This window comes from Anguilla rostrata, chromosome 4 (genome assembly GCF_018555375.3).
Source record: "Anguilla rostrata isolate EN2019 chromosome 4, ASM1855537v3, whole genome shotgun sequence".
Taxonomy (NCBI): domain Eukaryota; kingdom Metazoa; phylum Chordata; class Actinopteri; order Anguilliformes; family Anguillidae; genus Anguilla; species Anguilla rostrata.
In genome coordinates, this window is record NC_057936.1 from 60,722,758 (window position 1) to 60,739,647 (window position 16,890).

Here is a 16,890-nt window from a genome sequence, read left to right on the forward strand (position 1 = left end):
TGTAAATAGGTGTAGCAATAGAGGTAGTATAATCAGTGTTAGAAGTAGTAATATCTACTTATAGTAACAGTAGTATAAAAAGGTCAAGTTATAGCAATAGTAGTGCTGGCAGGGTAGGTAACAGTCATAGTACAGGTAGTTGTAAAAGTAATTTTATTGTAGTAGCAGTAGTATTACTAATAGTGGTAGTAGTAGTAGTAATAGTGGTAGCAGTAATAGTAGTAGTATAGAGTTTAGTAATGCCTTATCTTAGTTATAGTTGCAGTAATTTTAATGGTAGTTCATATAATAGAAAAAGCTACAGTAGTAGCTACAGTAATATTTTAGTTGTATTAGCAATAGTCGTACTAGTGTATAAAATTTTGTGGCCTTTTTTTGAAATAACTGCTTCCTCACCCACTCAGGGTTTGGGTAGAGACAGATAGTACTTTACCAAATAACAATCTCATTAACTAATGAAGGAACGATGTGTCACACTGACTCCCCTAAGCTACTTTTGATCTTCTTTGCCACTCTGCCATTGGCAAGTTAAATGTCACAGTCCCCCCCTCCCCCCCGCTGATGTGGATGAGTATATGCACCCAAAGCTTCTGCTCAGTTATTTCTAAGCCAAGTCCTGGGGGGCAGAGCATAAATTGGCATTAAGAAGTGGGTGGGGGGGAGGGTTTAGTCATAATCAAACTTTCGTACTTTCAGTCAAGGTAAAAACAATATTTTGAATGTGGAGTGAATGCTGATATGCGTGTGTGCGGAATGGCCGGGCCCTACAATTCAAAATCCCTGCCATGTTAATTAAATAAATAAATAAATAAATAATTAAATAAACGAAGTAGGATGATTTTATTTATAGCAAAACATTATTTCGTAATCCGAAATCCTCTTACACGCAACCAGGGTCAGGGCAGAGTCAGAGATTATCCCAAGCAGCAATTATCATCGCAATTACGGGGAAAATGGCGGGCGTGGCCCCGCCGCCCTCAGAAGCATCTTGAATGTCAAGTTTGCAATTAACGGGAACTGAGGGGGGAAACTGACCGGGCTGTGGCACTGCGTCGCCATGGAGACGGTTGGGCAAACGCACTCTCCCTGATGTTGGGTGGGCGGCGGGGGGGGGGAGTGAAGGGATTCGGCCGTCGGCTGAGTCACCGGATGGATTTTTGGATTGGGCGGGGTGGGGGGGGGAGTTGGATGGGGGGGAGGTCATGCCCCTTTCTGTGGACTTTCAGCAGGATCCGCGGAGTTGAAACTAGTTTTCTGTCTGCTTGCCGAACGCCAAACCGGTCAGACCTGTGACCTCTCTGAGAGGTGCAGGCAGTGACCCGGTGTCCGTTTCACAGGAAGTGAAGAGGCATACAAGAAGAAGAGGAAATTACAGAGGAAGTGGCACTTGGGGAGGTGGCCAGGGGTGGGGTGGCAAGGGGGGGTGGGGGGGATATATTTCATAAACAGGCGTGGCTGAGAGAGGGGGGGGCCTGTAAATGCCAACATTTGGGATAATAAAAGGGTAGTAACCAGTTTTTTTTTTTTAATTCAAACACGCACGAGGAGAACGTGAGGTTCCTCGGACCTGCCGATGAATGGCGGATAGGAAAGAGGAGTCGAACAGAAAATGGCCGCGCCTCCTCAGGGTTTAATCGCAGGGTCCACGATGACGCTGGAAGCTGGTGAAAGCTCCCGGCGATGCTCCAACAGGGGAAACTGCGGCATTGTGGGTAAGGATTTGAAAGAGAGATCAGATGAGGGGGTTGCCGTAGCGATGGATTCAAAGGGAAGCGTTACGTCATTCTAAAAACAAAAATCAAATGACACCACACACACTCTCACACACACACACAAATGGGGATTTCCATCTGCATGTCAGTGTTTTTGCAGCCCAGCTGTGAGGGAGTAGAGTTGGAGAGGGGCGAAGATTCTCTCTTCAGCGATCCTGTGGCAACAGCTGCAGAAAGAAAATAAATAAAATAAAATAAAATGGCTCCCTTTCAGCGGGAGTACCGCTTCACTGGCACATGCACTCTGAGGAGATTTGCCGCAGGAAACAGCTGCAGGTTCGATGGAGCGTCCTGGTCCTTACCTACAGCACTGGTCTGCCCACAGGCCCCGTCAGGTGACGGCTTCTCTGGAGGGACATATCTGACTCGCCATTGGTCCACTGGGGATATATTCCTCAGGGACCTGATTGGTCTGTTAAACTCAACCTTCTTCCGTGAAATGGCATCGGAGGCTCGACTAGGTTTATGGCTGTGGTGCCAATCAAAGAAAAGAAATAAGGCAACAAAAATATATAGATTTGGAGGAAGAGGTCAATTATTTTGGAGAAATACAATATGGGTATAATAATGCTGAAATAATTCGTTTCCTCCCATATATCTCATCATTGGCCTGTTTTACATTGGTACAGGCAACTGCATAAAGAATATTTCTCTCTCGTTTTGTTTTTTTTTTTTGTTGTAGTGTCGTGCAGGAGAATAAGAGCAACAGAACAACTAACCTAAATTTAATTACCTTTTGTAAACAGCCAAATTGAACAAGATAGATAAAGCCACAGGCTGTCTAGTCTGAAAGAAAAGTGGAGAACACTGAGAGGAGATTAAGAACAGAGCAAGCTAAATATTGAAAACATCTGATTCTTGACGGAATCTGACGTAAAATAATTATGTGCGTGTGTATTCTTTCATGCGTGCGTGTCTGCATGCGTGCGTGCAGATCGAATTTATTTCCTAATTCATTTACTAATTTAAATTAATTAACTTTATTTATTTATTATAAACTTATTTTTTGTCAAACAAAGACTAAGATTCAGGACGTTAAATAAGCGTACAGAAAAAAATAGCCCATTTTTATGAGCAGTTTATCGTGAATTTTTTCGTGCAGTGTTTCCTTACGGTGCAAGGGGGACGTCTTTGAACACTTTGACACTTTCGCGTGAATCCAGCTAGCGTGGCGCTATCGGGCTCGGCTGGCCTTGGCGCTAGCGCTAGCGAGCGTCTGGAAACGCGGCGGGTCGTTGCCGCTCTAATTGGTGGGCGGGCCTGTGCAAACACATTGTGATACTTCCTGTAGGTCCCGGCGTAAACAGTTAATATTTCTACAGCTGCCCAGTCCGCCGGTCCGTAAGGGCAGGTTTGTTCTTTTCAGATTCACTTTTCACCGGGAGGAAAATGAATTTTCAAAAAAAAAAAAAATACTTTTCTGTTTCTTGGCTGGGGCACAGTGTCATGATCACAATGCTAGCGGAAAAGGTATTGCATTCCCAGGAAGTTGTTAATGGAATGTAAACAGATTCTGGAGAGGGACCTTGGGGGGCAGGGGTTTTAGAGAATCAGTGTCATTCCAAGCCTAACCTCCTCAAATGCACACCCCAAAAAACTCTTTACCCCCTTTCTGCCTAACAGCACTACATGTTTAATGCCACCTCTCCCAAACCTCCCCCCCCCCAACCCAACAATCTCATTTGTCTTAGGTTTTCCCTGTATCTCCCATGTCTTAAGTGGCTCTTACTTGTATTGACTGGCACTTGATTTTTTTTTTTTTTTGTAAAATGTAGTGGAAACTGTTTCCTCATTGTGGATGTTTTCCCCCTTTGAAAACATGCAGAGTCTTTCTTTCTCTGTTTCTCTTTTTTCTCTCGCTAAACCTGGCGTGCAAACCGGGTTTTCCCCCACGTTGGTTTCCGAAAGCAGAATCGGCTGGAAGTCCCGCTGATGTGGATTTGAATTGCAAATGGTCCAGAACTGTGAAGGCATTCGTCATGGAGGCTCAGCTCATTCGTCAAAACCTTCTCCATAACAGCCGACAGCTGCAGATTGTGTGACGTGAGATGTTGTGCAAGTGTGACCCCACCCTAACCCACCCAATCTCGCACAAACCCACTGAAACCCACCCAATATGACCCAAACCCACTGAAACCCATTCAAACTCACTCAAACTCACCCAGAGTGATGTGGCCCCAGACGGGGACGGGGGTTGTGATTACAAACTTGGGGGGGGGGGGGTTGGGTGCAACCTTTGAACAGATGGGGGCCCTCCACTCAGATCTCAGACGGGGCCCCAGGCAATCACCCAGATTATGTTGTCGAACCGGGCTCCAAGTGAAAGGTCCTCATGGGCTTGTCTGAGGCCAAATGTATATCTAAGCAAACGGTAACCCACTCGCTGTGCGGTATGTTATTAATAGTCACTCAGTCACTCTTCATTTGCGATCCATTAGCCATGTCAGTTATTAAAATGTTTATGCACAGCCTCAATGGTCACTTAAGAGCAAGAGCCAAACTTATGAACTCACTCATCCATTTTTCCAGACTAATTTATTTATCAAATTTTTTTTTTCTGGCTGACGCTGTTATCCAGAGCAATTTAATAGCAATTATTAATATTATTATTATTATTTGTAATTTATTTTCCATTTTTGTTGGCTGGCATCAGTACATTAATTCTGGTGAACTTTACAGCGGACAGAAAAGTTCAGACAAGGCCTTGCCCTACCTGAGTCAGAAGGCATATCCTTAAACCTGCTACCAATAACCACTGTTTTCCTTCTGCAGATACAATCAAAAAAGAAAGATGCTAAAATCAGCTTCCGAGGTGCCTGCAGTCTGACAGAAAAACTACAAAATGTTTTGCTTCCTACATTCTGAGAGAAGAGCCAATCAGCATTCTGTTTCCAAGTCAGAGAGCAGGGCCAATCAGCATCCAGTTTCCATGCCTTAAGGGTGGCATGGTGGTGCAGTGGGTAGCACTGTCGCAAGAAGGTCCTGGGTTTGAATGGCCTGGGCCCTGTGTTCGCGTGGGTTTCCTCCCACAGTCCAAAGACATGCAGGTAGGCTAATTAATTGCCCATTGGTATGAGTGAACGGTGTGTGTGCACTGCAATAGATTGGCAACCTGTCCAGGGTGTATTCGTGCCTGTTGCCCAATGAAAGCTGGGATAGTCTTCAGCACCCTCTGCAACCCTGCCCAGGGTAAGCGGGTATAGATAATGGATGGACCTTTCCCAGGATAAGCCAGTATAGATAATGGATGGACCGTGCCTAGGATAAGCCAGTATAGATAATGGATGGACCCTGCCCAGGATAAGCCAGTATAGATAATGGATGGACCGTGCCCAGGATAAGCGGGTATAGATAGTGGATGGACCCTGTCCTGGGTAAGTGGGTATAGATAATGGATGGACCCTGTCCAGGATAAGCAGGTATGGATAATGGATGAAACCCTGCTTTATTTTACTTTTGGAATGTCTATTTGCTGAAGTCACCCATTTTACCACGTTCACCTTTCCTGGCCAGCCCATCTGCCAGCGAAATCTTAATTCTGTCACCGTCGGCGACAGCGAGAGGCTCAGGCAGGCGGACAGATGTGTCTCATTATATCCGTTCCCCCTTGCGAGTGTGTGGGGGGTGGGTGGGGGGGGCGGGGGGTATCGGTTTCCCGTCGCACCCGGAGAAGCGCGGACACCAGCTGCTGCGGATTTAACGGCCGACCGCGCCCCGCCACTCCCGCCGCCTCCCTCCGCCGCGGAACCGCGCGGAAAACCGGCGAGGGAGTCCGGACACCTGTGTGTGCGCGTACGCTCGTTTCATCAGCACCCGTACGCACGATTTCATTCATTCTCTCTGTTATTACGCCCCCTTGAGGAGACCCACCAATCACTGCGAGTCTTTGCTGGGAAAGCATTTTAAGCGACGCGTCAGCGACTCAACAAAAATGGCGGCGGCACGGTTTCAAATCTTTCCACAGCAGGGCGGGCTCCAGGCGCCGGGCGACAAGGGCGGTTGCCCAGGGCGACATTCGTCTGGGGGGGGCGCCAAATGAAGAGGAAAAAAGAAAAATAAAATCCGTGCATTGCCATCCATGGCAGTCTGTGGCAAGAGAGTCGGTGGCCCAAACTGTAACATGTAGTATTGGAGCCTTTGAGAATAGAAAGTTTAACATTTCTAAGAAAAAAAAAAAAAAAAACACAAATAAAATCGAAATCATTGTTAGTTTTAAAGACCAAACTCAAAAAAACACTTAATCGCTTAGCACAAGACAAGATACACGCCTGGCCCGTTTTAGGTTGCCTGTATGTGACTGCATTCATTGTGCCATTACAGTTATATAATGATGGTTTTGTGTTTTAATTACTTCTGTAATTAAACTGCTGCTGTTGAGCCTTACACACACTCTCTCTCTCTCTCTCAAGGTTCACGGTCGGGAGGCTGTTCTGTAAAGGTGCTCCTGCTAAATGAATAAAATTAAAATGTACCAGTTTACTGCATGTTTCATGTGCCAGCTTTCACAAAGCCACATGCTGAAACATGGATTAATATTATAAGATACACAGTTCACATAATGGACATATAAAATACAGTTTGTGTAATTTTATAATGTGTAAAATGGCATGTTGTGTTATTCCTTATATATTATAGGATTATATAAAAAATAAAATAAAAATCAGCTCCACATTTTGGCAACTGTTAAAAAAAAGTACTCTCTGCATTTAATTTGTTTAATTTGTCTGGCCCACGTACTGATGCAGACAGAACGATGTGTGAGTGCTATAAAACCAGCACAGCTGCTATAAATAAATTAATTAATTAATAAATAAGAACAGGAAGAAAAGAGAGAAATGTTTTGATGTTGTCCGATTTAAAGAGATATCTCATTAAATCCGCCCGCGTCACACAAACCCTGGGGTGTTCTGCCCCTCCAGACGTGAGGGGGCCATTAGCTTGTTAGCTTTAGCGCTGCTGGCTCTTCCGGGCGTGATGTAAGGGGGGGCTGCCCCGTTTGCGCGTTCCGCGGGAATGTGGGGCGAGGAACAACGCAGGGGGAGCGGACCTGAACCCCGAACCTCGAACCTCGAACCCCGAACTTCAAACCCTGGTTCGCCAGCAGGTGCTCAACGACGTCCTCTCCAGAGCTACTGACACATGGTGAAAAGCCCGCGTCTACCCGCCCCAAGACACGGAGCACGTGTCCCCGCCCCAAGACAGGAGCAGTTCGCCCAACAGGTGCTCCCGCCCCAAGACAGGAGCACGGAAGCACGTGTCCCGCCCCAAGACACGGAGCACGTGTCCCCGCCCCAAGACAGGGAGGCACGTCTCCCCGCCCCAAGACACGGAGCACGTGTCCCCGCCCCAAGACACGGAGCACGTGTCCCCGCCCCAAGACACGGAGCACGTGTCCCCGCCCCAAGACACGGAGCACGTGTCCCCGCCCCAAGACACGGAGCACGTGTCCCGCCCCAAGACACGGAGCACGTGTCCCGCCCCAAGACACGGAGCACGTGTCCCGCCCCAAGACACGGAGGCACGTGTCCCGCCCCAAGACACGGAGCACGTGTCGCCCCAAGACACGGAGCACGTGTCCCCGCCCCAAGACAGGAGGCACGTGTCCCCGCCCCAAGACACGGAGGCACGTCCCGCCCAAGACAGAGCACGTGTCCCCGCCCCAAGACAGGGAGGCACGTCTCCCCGCCCCAAGACAGGGAGGCACGTCTCCCCGCCCCAAGACACGGAGGCACGTGTCCCCGCCCCAAGACAGGGAGGCACGTCTCCCCGCCCCAAGACAGGGAGGCACGTCTCCCCGCCCCAAGACACGGAGGCACGTCTCCCGCCCCAAGACAGGAGGCACGTGTCCCCGCCCCAAGACACGGAGGCACGTCTCCCCGCCCCAAGACACGGAGCACGCGTCCCCACCCCAAGACAGGGAGGCACGTCTCCCCGCCCCAAGACAGGGAGGCACGTGTCCCACACCAGCCACAGAGCAGGCTAGGCACATGGAGACAGTTTACCATTCAAACTCCTTACAGATTTTTGGCAATCTGCGAAGAGAAAATGTGGTAGCTTAGCATTTCAGTCAATTTAGTTTTTTTTTTATTTATTTATTTTTTGTTGCTTTTTTTAATTGTTTTTTGTTAAGTTTCAAAGCGGCGGATGAGACTCCTTACCGCCGGTGATTCACGGCCCATTGCTTTTCCCCGCCATTAGGAAAGAAGAAGAAAACAGTGCAATTTGGGGGTCCAGGGATGCCGAAAGCAGACAGGCCTCATTGATTGGTGTAAGAGCTGGGCCATTAGCATGCTCTGCATCCTGCTGCGTTGCCCTCGAGCTAGAGGACTGGTTCTTCAGGGTGAGAAAACGCTGTGGGAGGGGCCTGTTCAAAGACTCTGCCCCCCCCCCCCCGAGAATCATTACATTGTGATGCATGTTATTTGGCAGACGTACAGTAAGCACGTGCTGAAGGTCATTGGAACAACTACAGAACACGGGTCGAATATGGTGTTATCCATAGCCATGAACATCAAATCTAGTTCACGCAATAAGCATAGGCTGAGTCATTAAAGTTATGGCGATTCATAAACTAGAAGTGAGGCATGATTACAAGAGATATGGTAGAGCTACAGCATCAAGATGATGATGATACAAATGCAACATAAAATTGCTAGATGAAGATGCAAGAGCAACATGAAAGTGCTAGAAGATCACGTTAAGTGTTATATAAGATATAAAATATGTTCTCCTTTTAGTAGCTGCACTGTAGAATTAATTCGATTACAGCATCAAGGTTGGAATGCAAAATCATCACGATTCATGAATCATCCTAGACATTTTGATGTGTGAAATTATTCCTCATGTTCTCAAAATAACTCCCTATAATGCATAGTGTGGATGATATTTTCCCACTTTCCATACGGCAAACCTCCATCAGAGTTTTAGGAATATTAGGGAGCTCAATCTTCAAACATTACAGCACAGTGCTTCAAGGTTGCAGGTTTAAGAGCTCATTATTTATGCAGAGAAGCCTGAAAATTGTTGCCATGCGCTGGGAGAGAGACCCTGGCCCCCTGGTCGAGGCGAGCAATGACCATTCACCCGGATGGCAGGAAGTGCAAGTTGCCCTGCTGCAGCAGAGCGGAGTGGTCGAGCTGGCGTGCAGGACTGAATCATGTCCTGTAGGGAGGAAGGGGCTGTCCTGTTGGTGGGGACCAATCCAGTTGGTGCTGAAGACCACTGTGCTTGATCTCAGGGGACAAGCAGTAGCACATAGAGAAGTGCTCTCCCACAGAGAGAACCCATTTGCACATCATACTAGCGGCTGTACGCTACGCTGCGCCAGCCAAAATATCTGTGTCATGACCCATAATGCCACACACAGATGCTGCGTCGCTCAAGAGGAATACTGAGGCAATACGGAGGCTAATTTCTGCTGTTATTTGGTCAATACTGAAGCATTGCATTGTGGGAAGGCAGGGAACCAGGGATGGCAGAGATGGAGAATATAGGAGAGGTTACCTTCAGGTCTGCTTCAATCGTTGATATTACTGTGGCAGTTACCACTGCAGATATGTCATGAGCATTGCAAAGTTATTAAACAGAGGTGTGTGTGTGTGTGCGTGCGTGTGTGTGTGTGTGTGTGTGTGGGTGTGAAATGGAGCCCCTGGAGTAACAGTTTCTCTGCACCTGCCAGCTGTCAAATCAACTGATTAAACCACACAAAGGTCTGGACACGTTCCATTACCGGCCCATTTTCAGATTCCTGCAGCCTGAAGACCAATCACAGGCAAGGAAGAGATGAGAAGCAGAAGTTGGGCTATAGACTGTGCTCATATGCACTATGCTAGTGTAGGCCTGTGTGCAGACTGTGCTCATATGAACTGTGCTAGTGTAGGCCCGTGTGCAGACTGTGCTCATATGAACTGTGCTAGTGTAGGCCCGTGTGCAGACTGCGCTCATATGAACTGTGCTAGTGTAGGCCCGTGTGCAGACTGCGCTCATATGAACTGTGCTAGTGTAGGCCTGTGTGCAGACTGTGCTCATATGAACTGTGCTTGTGTAGGCCCGTGTGCAGACTGTGCTCATATGAACTGTGCTAGTGTAGGCCTGTGTGCAGACTGTGCTCATATGAACTGTGCTAGTGTAGGCCTGTGTGCAGTCTGTGCTCATATGAACTGTGCTAGTGTAGGCCTGTGTGCAGACTGTGCTCATATGAACTGTGCTTGTGTAGGCCCGTGTGCAGACTGTGCTCATATGAACTGTGCTAGTGTAGGCCTGTGTGCAGTTCTAACTCCCCACCCTGCACAGCACCATGTTTAATTCAGTGCATGTGAAAAAGCACCAGCTGTCAACTCTGTGCGTTGCTGTCGAGGATGTACAGATGGGTCCGTCTGTGTGTGTGTGTGGGTGTGTCTGTTTGGGTGTGTATGAGCGTATGTGTCTGAGTGTGAGTGTGTGTGTGTGTGTGTGTATGTGTGAGTGTGTGTGTGTCTTAAGCCTATTAAGACTTAAGACTAAGGCATAAAAGTTTTAGAAAATGTTTGTCCTTAATGAGAGACAGACTTCCGAAGCATTCCTGGGCAGAAGCATGCAAAGGCAGTAAAGTGGTGAAATAATGGTTCTTACTGTGTCCTTAAAACGTTCCCCTTACAGAAAGGGGTCGGGCCTAATGCCACGGGTACGTGCCTGTTTCCGTTTCCCTGGAGATGCCTTAATAACCCGCTCCTCAGGATGTGCGGTACTCAGTTGCCTCGGCAACCAGGTAAAAATCAAATCGTGATGCAAATTTGTTGATTTGGGCTCCCCATGCTCTCAGCTTGCTGAATGTTTCCTGGAGAGGGTTTGCAGGTTGGAAAAGAGAAAGTAAGTAGACTGACATACTTGCTTCATACCTTTTTTTGTATTAGCTTACTACTTTAAGTTCATCATTAAACCTTAAGTTAAATTCCTTTAATCTTGTGTCGTCATCTCCTTCTTTTGTCCTTGACCAAAAGGGACCAACCTCAGAACAGGAGTTGGTCCCCGGGCGCTGCACTGTGGCTGCTCACTGCTCCTTAGTAATTAGGATGGGTCAAATTCAAAGGAAAAAATAACATCACGGAGTTCAAAAAAGCATATCTTATCTTTCCATCAGGTGAGATCAGGTGTGCTATGTGAAAAATCCTTTTAAAAAAATATAAAGGTTCAAATGAATTTTTAAAAAATCTAATCCCATTCACAAAAGCTGAAATAACTGCCATTATAAAATGCATATTGCTTAATTAAAACCACGAAAGTGCTGTGCTCTGAGATTCTTGGAAAGTGCGTCGTGGAAGGTAAAAAGGTTGGGAAATGCTAGTTTAAGCGACTATTTAAATGAAGCTTTTAAAAGCGGTTTTTAAATGCAATCATTGAGAATACCAGCAGACACCTTCATCCTCTCCCCCTCTCTCTTTCTCTCCCTCTTTCTCTATCAGATTCAGGTTCAGTTTGAAAGCACTTTATTGGTATGATGTCATTCAGTTCTCTGAAGCAAATAAAAACAACAAAGTGTGTAGTTAAACAATGGTGGGGAGGAGGAGATTACTAATCCTTTAAGTGTGAGGTCACAAATATGATTAGAATGCTCTTAACTGAACATTCTAATGCTGATGTAGCAAACGCTGCTGGTAACTGGAAGCAAAGCAGAGTGCCTGTCTTTCTCTCAGTACAGTCTTCAAATTTTCACTCTCTCGGCGAGCCCCGTCTACCTCGCCGTCAAATCCACCTCCATCATTTCCAAAGATGACCTTTCTGTAGCCAATTTCACATCTGAAAAGAGAATTATGTTGGAGGGTGAAGCAAAGAAAAAAAAGTAGGTTTTCCCTGGACTCGATCTGACTGATCTCCTCAGCCCAAGGGGGAATTCCAGCCTCCTTTTTTTTATCTACCGGGGAGAGACTCGACCCGAAACACACCCCCCCCGTCCCTCCCTCTCCTCCCCGGTCCTGGAGCCCTGGAGCACGCGATGTGCAGGACCCCCTCATTAAAAACAGCTGCTCTCGAGCGTCTTTCAACACCGGGCCTTGCCGAGACGGGACGGGTCCAAAAACAGCAGGAGCTCTGCCGAACGGCCCAGTACGGGGCTGGCTCTCGGGGCACAGCCTCCGTCGAGCCCCCCGGGGGCGCCCCAAAACCCCCTCGTCCCTCAAACACACCCGAAAACCAGCACTGTGCACTGTGTGCGACGCAGACCTGTTACAATAGAGCTTTTCAGGCGGGGGGGGGGGGGGCTGTCTGTGCCCTCCCAGGCCCCAGGGAGCCGCAGGACTCCGCTGCTTCTCTCTGTTACTCGGCGCTCAGCTGGTTAAGGCAGCTGATGACACAGCTGACTAGCTTCACTAGGTTTCCTGGCGTGAGATTGTAGGTGAGAATTTAAAACCAGTAGACCCTGTGTCTCTCCGGGACCAGGGCTGGGGACCCCAGCAGACCCTGCAGCTCTCCAGGACCAGGGTTGGAGTCCCCAGAACACCATGTGGTTCTCCAGGACCAGGGTTGGAGTCCCCAGCAGACCATGTGGTTTTCCAGTACCAGGGCCAGACCCCAGCAGACCCTTTGGCTCTCCTGGACCAGGGCAGGAGACTCCAGCAGACCCTGCAGCTCTCCTGGACCAGGGCTGGGGCCCCAGCAGACCATGTGGTTCTCCAGTACCAGGGCCGAACCCCAGTGGACCCTGTGTCTCTTCGGGACCAGGGCCGGGCACACCTGTACTACAGTACAAATGAATCAGCACTGAAGATGATATAGATCTGTAACATGACTGTCCCCTGATATTTTAATTATTTTGTAAAAAAATTATCTTTTATTTTGTAGCGTTAGATGACAGTTTAATTACACAAATAACCATCTGTAACCAAGATCTCAATAGAGCATTATTTTTTTTCTGTTTAGCCCGCAAGACATTCTCAGTTCATTCAGTCAACTATAAAAGTGAAAAACAAACACAGACGTTGGTCTGGACTCAATCAACATCCACTTTGACTTATAATTAAATGAATGTGTTTGTTCTTTTTTTTTTAGACAAAGTTTGGCAAGTTGCTTAATGGCAAATTGCTGTAAAAACAACAACGACAGGAAAAGAGACTTGGTTTTAATTTCCAGTTAAGTTGATTAAATCCAGTCCAATTCTGCCTGCTACATGAGATTAGAAAGGTCACATGGTTACCTGAGGTGACCTGATGTTACAGATCTTTTGGGCTCTTTGGGAGGTAACAAGAAGACACAAGAAGTTCCTTTAGGTCCTGAGTTATCCAGGGGAAACAGGAAGTTCCTTTAGGCCCTGATGTGAGGGGCTGGTGGGAGGCCCTGTCTACATACTGGCTCCTGTCAGTTGTGACTCTGATGACTAGCTGCTGATGTAACAATGACTAGCAGCAATCGAATGCAACAGTTCTAGAACACTGACTTCCATTTTTGAAAACAGACCAAAAAAAAAAAACCTGCTCTTCTTTTTTTGTCACTGTGGACATGATTATGTGCTAAATGCCCAATTGTGAATGCAAAATAAATATCACTGTTGTTGTTTCATTCCCATCCCCTCTGTTTGATTTTGTGGGCAGGGACAAGTAGGGATGAATGATGCCTCACAAAAGAAAAGAAGGGAAAGGATGGCTTTTTTATTTCTTATTCATGAGGCCTCCTCATTCTTCTGTTCTAGTTCTTTTCTGTCTTAATCCTTCTCATAGACTTGCCCTTTTCCTCAGAATGAAAGGCTGCACTGTCCATTTAGAATGTGGTACAAACATGCTGCTGTTATTGCTTCCATTCAGCCAGAAGGGCATTAGTGAGGCCAGGCACTGATTGGGCGATTGGGTCCGGCTCGCAGTTGGCTTTCCAATTGATCCCAAAGGTGCTGGATGGGGTTAAGGTCAGGGCTCTGTGCAGGCCAGTCAAGTTCTTCCAAACCAATCTTGACAAAACCATTTCTATATTGAATCATCTATTGCATTAAGATTTGCCTTCACTGGAACTAAGGGAACTAGCCCAAGCCATAAGAAACTGCCCCAGACCAAGGGACGTCCACATACTTTTGGTCATATAGCGTATATTTTAGACTGCTCGACTAACCAATGTTTAACCTCAAAAACATTTTTCTTTTTTTTCAACAACACATTTTAATTGCAGGTGTTGGTGTTTTTGGACAGTTTGTTTATGGGCCTAGCAGCACATGCAATACTTTATGTCCCTTATTTATGTCCCATAATACAATATTTCATTCAAATGTATTATCAAAATGAAGATTGGGAAAGGATATCGCAGCACTTCACAACGCATGGGAAAATATGCTAGTTATTATAGTTTTTGGATAGTGCCATATTTAATAAATTATATTTCCTTAAATGTCCACACATTCATACAACACATTGCAGTGCTTTCCTTTGTTCTGGGGCACGTGCGTCAGCATTTAATTTAGGAAAAATCAGTTAAACCTGGTCTGTGAAATCGTGCGGACGTTCAGGCTGTGGCAATATAAATTTACAGCACAGAGCCTACTGCACACACTGCTGTGGTCAATCTACGTAGTATTGGCAAACAAAAGTGGGTAGTTTAAGGGGGGGGAGTAGTCAAATTCAAATTCAAATTCAAATTCAAATGTGTGTAGCTGGCAGGACTATGGACCATTAAAATAAAGTGCAGGTTTTTCAGCCCGTGAGTGGTTTGAAATTAATTTCTCCTAATTTGAGGAATCTTGAAAGTGTCTCTGTGTCAGACGTGGGAGGCATCTCCTCTAAGCCCTGGTTCCTGTCATCATTTCTCCAAAGTTTTCGTTATCCCCCTCATTTACATACTCCCAGTAAGTTATCTCCGTTTCCATCAACAAGGGGTTAACGGTCCCACACCTCCTCTCTCTCTCACACACACACTCACACACACGCACACACACACACACACACATACAGACACACATACACACACTCACACTCACACACACGCACACACACATACACACACACACACTCACACACGCGCACACAGACACACACACACACACACTCACACAAACGCACACACACATACACATACACACACACACACACACATACACACACACACACACACGCACACACACACACACCTATCCCTGCTCCAGGGCAAACTAGGCCGAGACACAGACAGGAATCGCATTACAGGAGACTGCCCTCGACTCACTCCCTACGCTATATCACACCTGTCAATCTAATCTGTAGCAGGAAATGACTTTTTGGGTGCGGGGATGGTGGTGGGGGTGGGGGGGGGGGGGGGGGGATGGGGGGGTGGAGGCAGGGCATATGTAATGAAAACACATTACAGAGGCACTGTACTGTTTTCTACAGAAGAATGGCGGGCGAACAGGCGCATGAGGAGTTGGCCTTCTGTCGCAAAATGAGGGACAATCGGTGAGGCACAATCTGTTATTTGTATCGTAAGTAGTTTCTGTTCTTATTACTGTCCTTGTAGGTGTTCTGTAGGTTTGGCCTTGGTGAGAGAGAGAGGGAGCCTGATACCCCTGTATACTTCCTGTCAGAAATGAGGTGATTACCTCTCCTTAATCGCAGAAGTTTCTTACACCTTGTGTAACCCCTGCTTTCCCCTCCCAAATCCCCAGGACTTACAACAGCTAATTAAGCTCATGTCATGTTAAAACTGAGGCGTAAGGACAAAGTACCCATCATGCACCTGTGCCCTCGGTCACAGAAAACAAAGCCAGCTATGCCAAAAATATTACTCACAACCTTTCTGATGTTTGCATGTACTGCGTGAACATTTTAACATGTGCTCAAAGCCAGAAATGCTCAGGTGTCCATTGTGTGTGTGTGTGTGTGTGTGCGTGTGTATGTGTGTGTCAGTGTGTGTGTGTGTGTGTGTGTATGTGTGTGTCAGTGTGTGTGTGTGTGCGTGTGTGTGTGTGTGTGTGTGTGTATGTGTGTGTCAGTGTGTGTGTGTGTGTGTGTGTGTGTGTGTATGTGTGTGTCAGTGTGTGTGTGTGAGAGAGCATGTGTGCGTGTGTCAGTGTGTGTCAGTGTGTGTGTGTGTGTGTGAGAGAGCATGTGTGCGTGTGTGTGCATATCAATGTGTGTCCCGGACAAACCTCCACAGCTCAACAAGACAAAAAAGGATTCAGGCCAAAAATTAATTAAAAAAAATGAACTGATAATTAATAACGTGTTTATACAGTGCAGTTCATTCAGGCAGCTCAAGTAATGCTGGTGCTGAATGTACATTTCCATAAGGCCCATAAACATCTCCAAGTTTGGACACAGGCACAGTCGCGCGTCTGCGATCTCTACAGGGTGGAAATGTGGCCACTCGACAGGAGGAAATGCCGAGTCAGCAAGTCAGCAGGCTAACAATAGCTGACAATTTAACAAGGCAGTATTATAGAAATATGGGGACCGCTGCCTTTTGTAGAAAAATCAAGGGCGAAGAAAAAAAAAAAAAGAAAAGAAAAAAAAGGTTTACATGAAGCAGGGCTGGAAACGCTCGGAGCGGGAGGTGAACTGAAAGAGGCCGCTAGACGTGATTTGATAACGATCTCACAGACAGGAAAAAAGAGATTTTTTTATTCTTATTTTTTTTTGGTAAAAAGCCTGCCCGAATCCCAGTCTGGATGTCACAAATTGGTCAGACAGCCTTCGTGTGATTCTTTGATTTTTTTTTTTTCCGGCCTGTAAGGCTGGCTTTATGTAATGCGGCGCAGCAGAATGTGGAAGATGTGATTCATACGGAGGCTGCAGTCTGGGCCGCGGGGACTGGGGAGTTTATCAGGAGGATAAAGGGGGCAGTATGTTTATTTTCTGGCTTGGCTGGGTCCTTTCGTCAGCGCACGCTGACGAGCTCGGGCTGTTGCACCGCGAGGGAAAGAAAACGTTCACGGTCGGAGAAAACGTCTCTCCTCGTCCGCCCCGTGCCCCGAGGCGACACGCAGCCCACTGCACCCGTCAACCTCCAGCGTGCCACAGCACCCATCCCAGCATGCAACAGGGCCCCTACAATTTAAAAGCCTCCTTTAAGTGGATTCTTTTAAAAGGTGCGAGGTCACAGATATGTGATTAGAATGCTCTTAACTGTACATTCTGATTATGATGTAACAATCAATGCTGGTGACTGAGTTCTATGACACTGACTTAGAACTTTG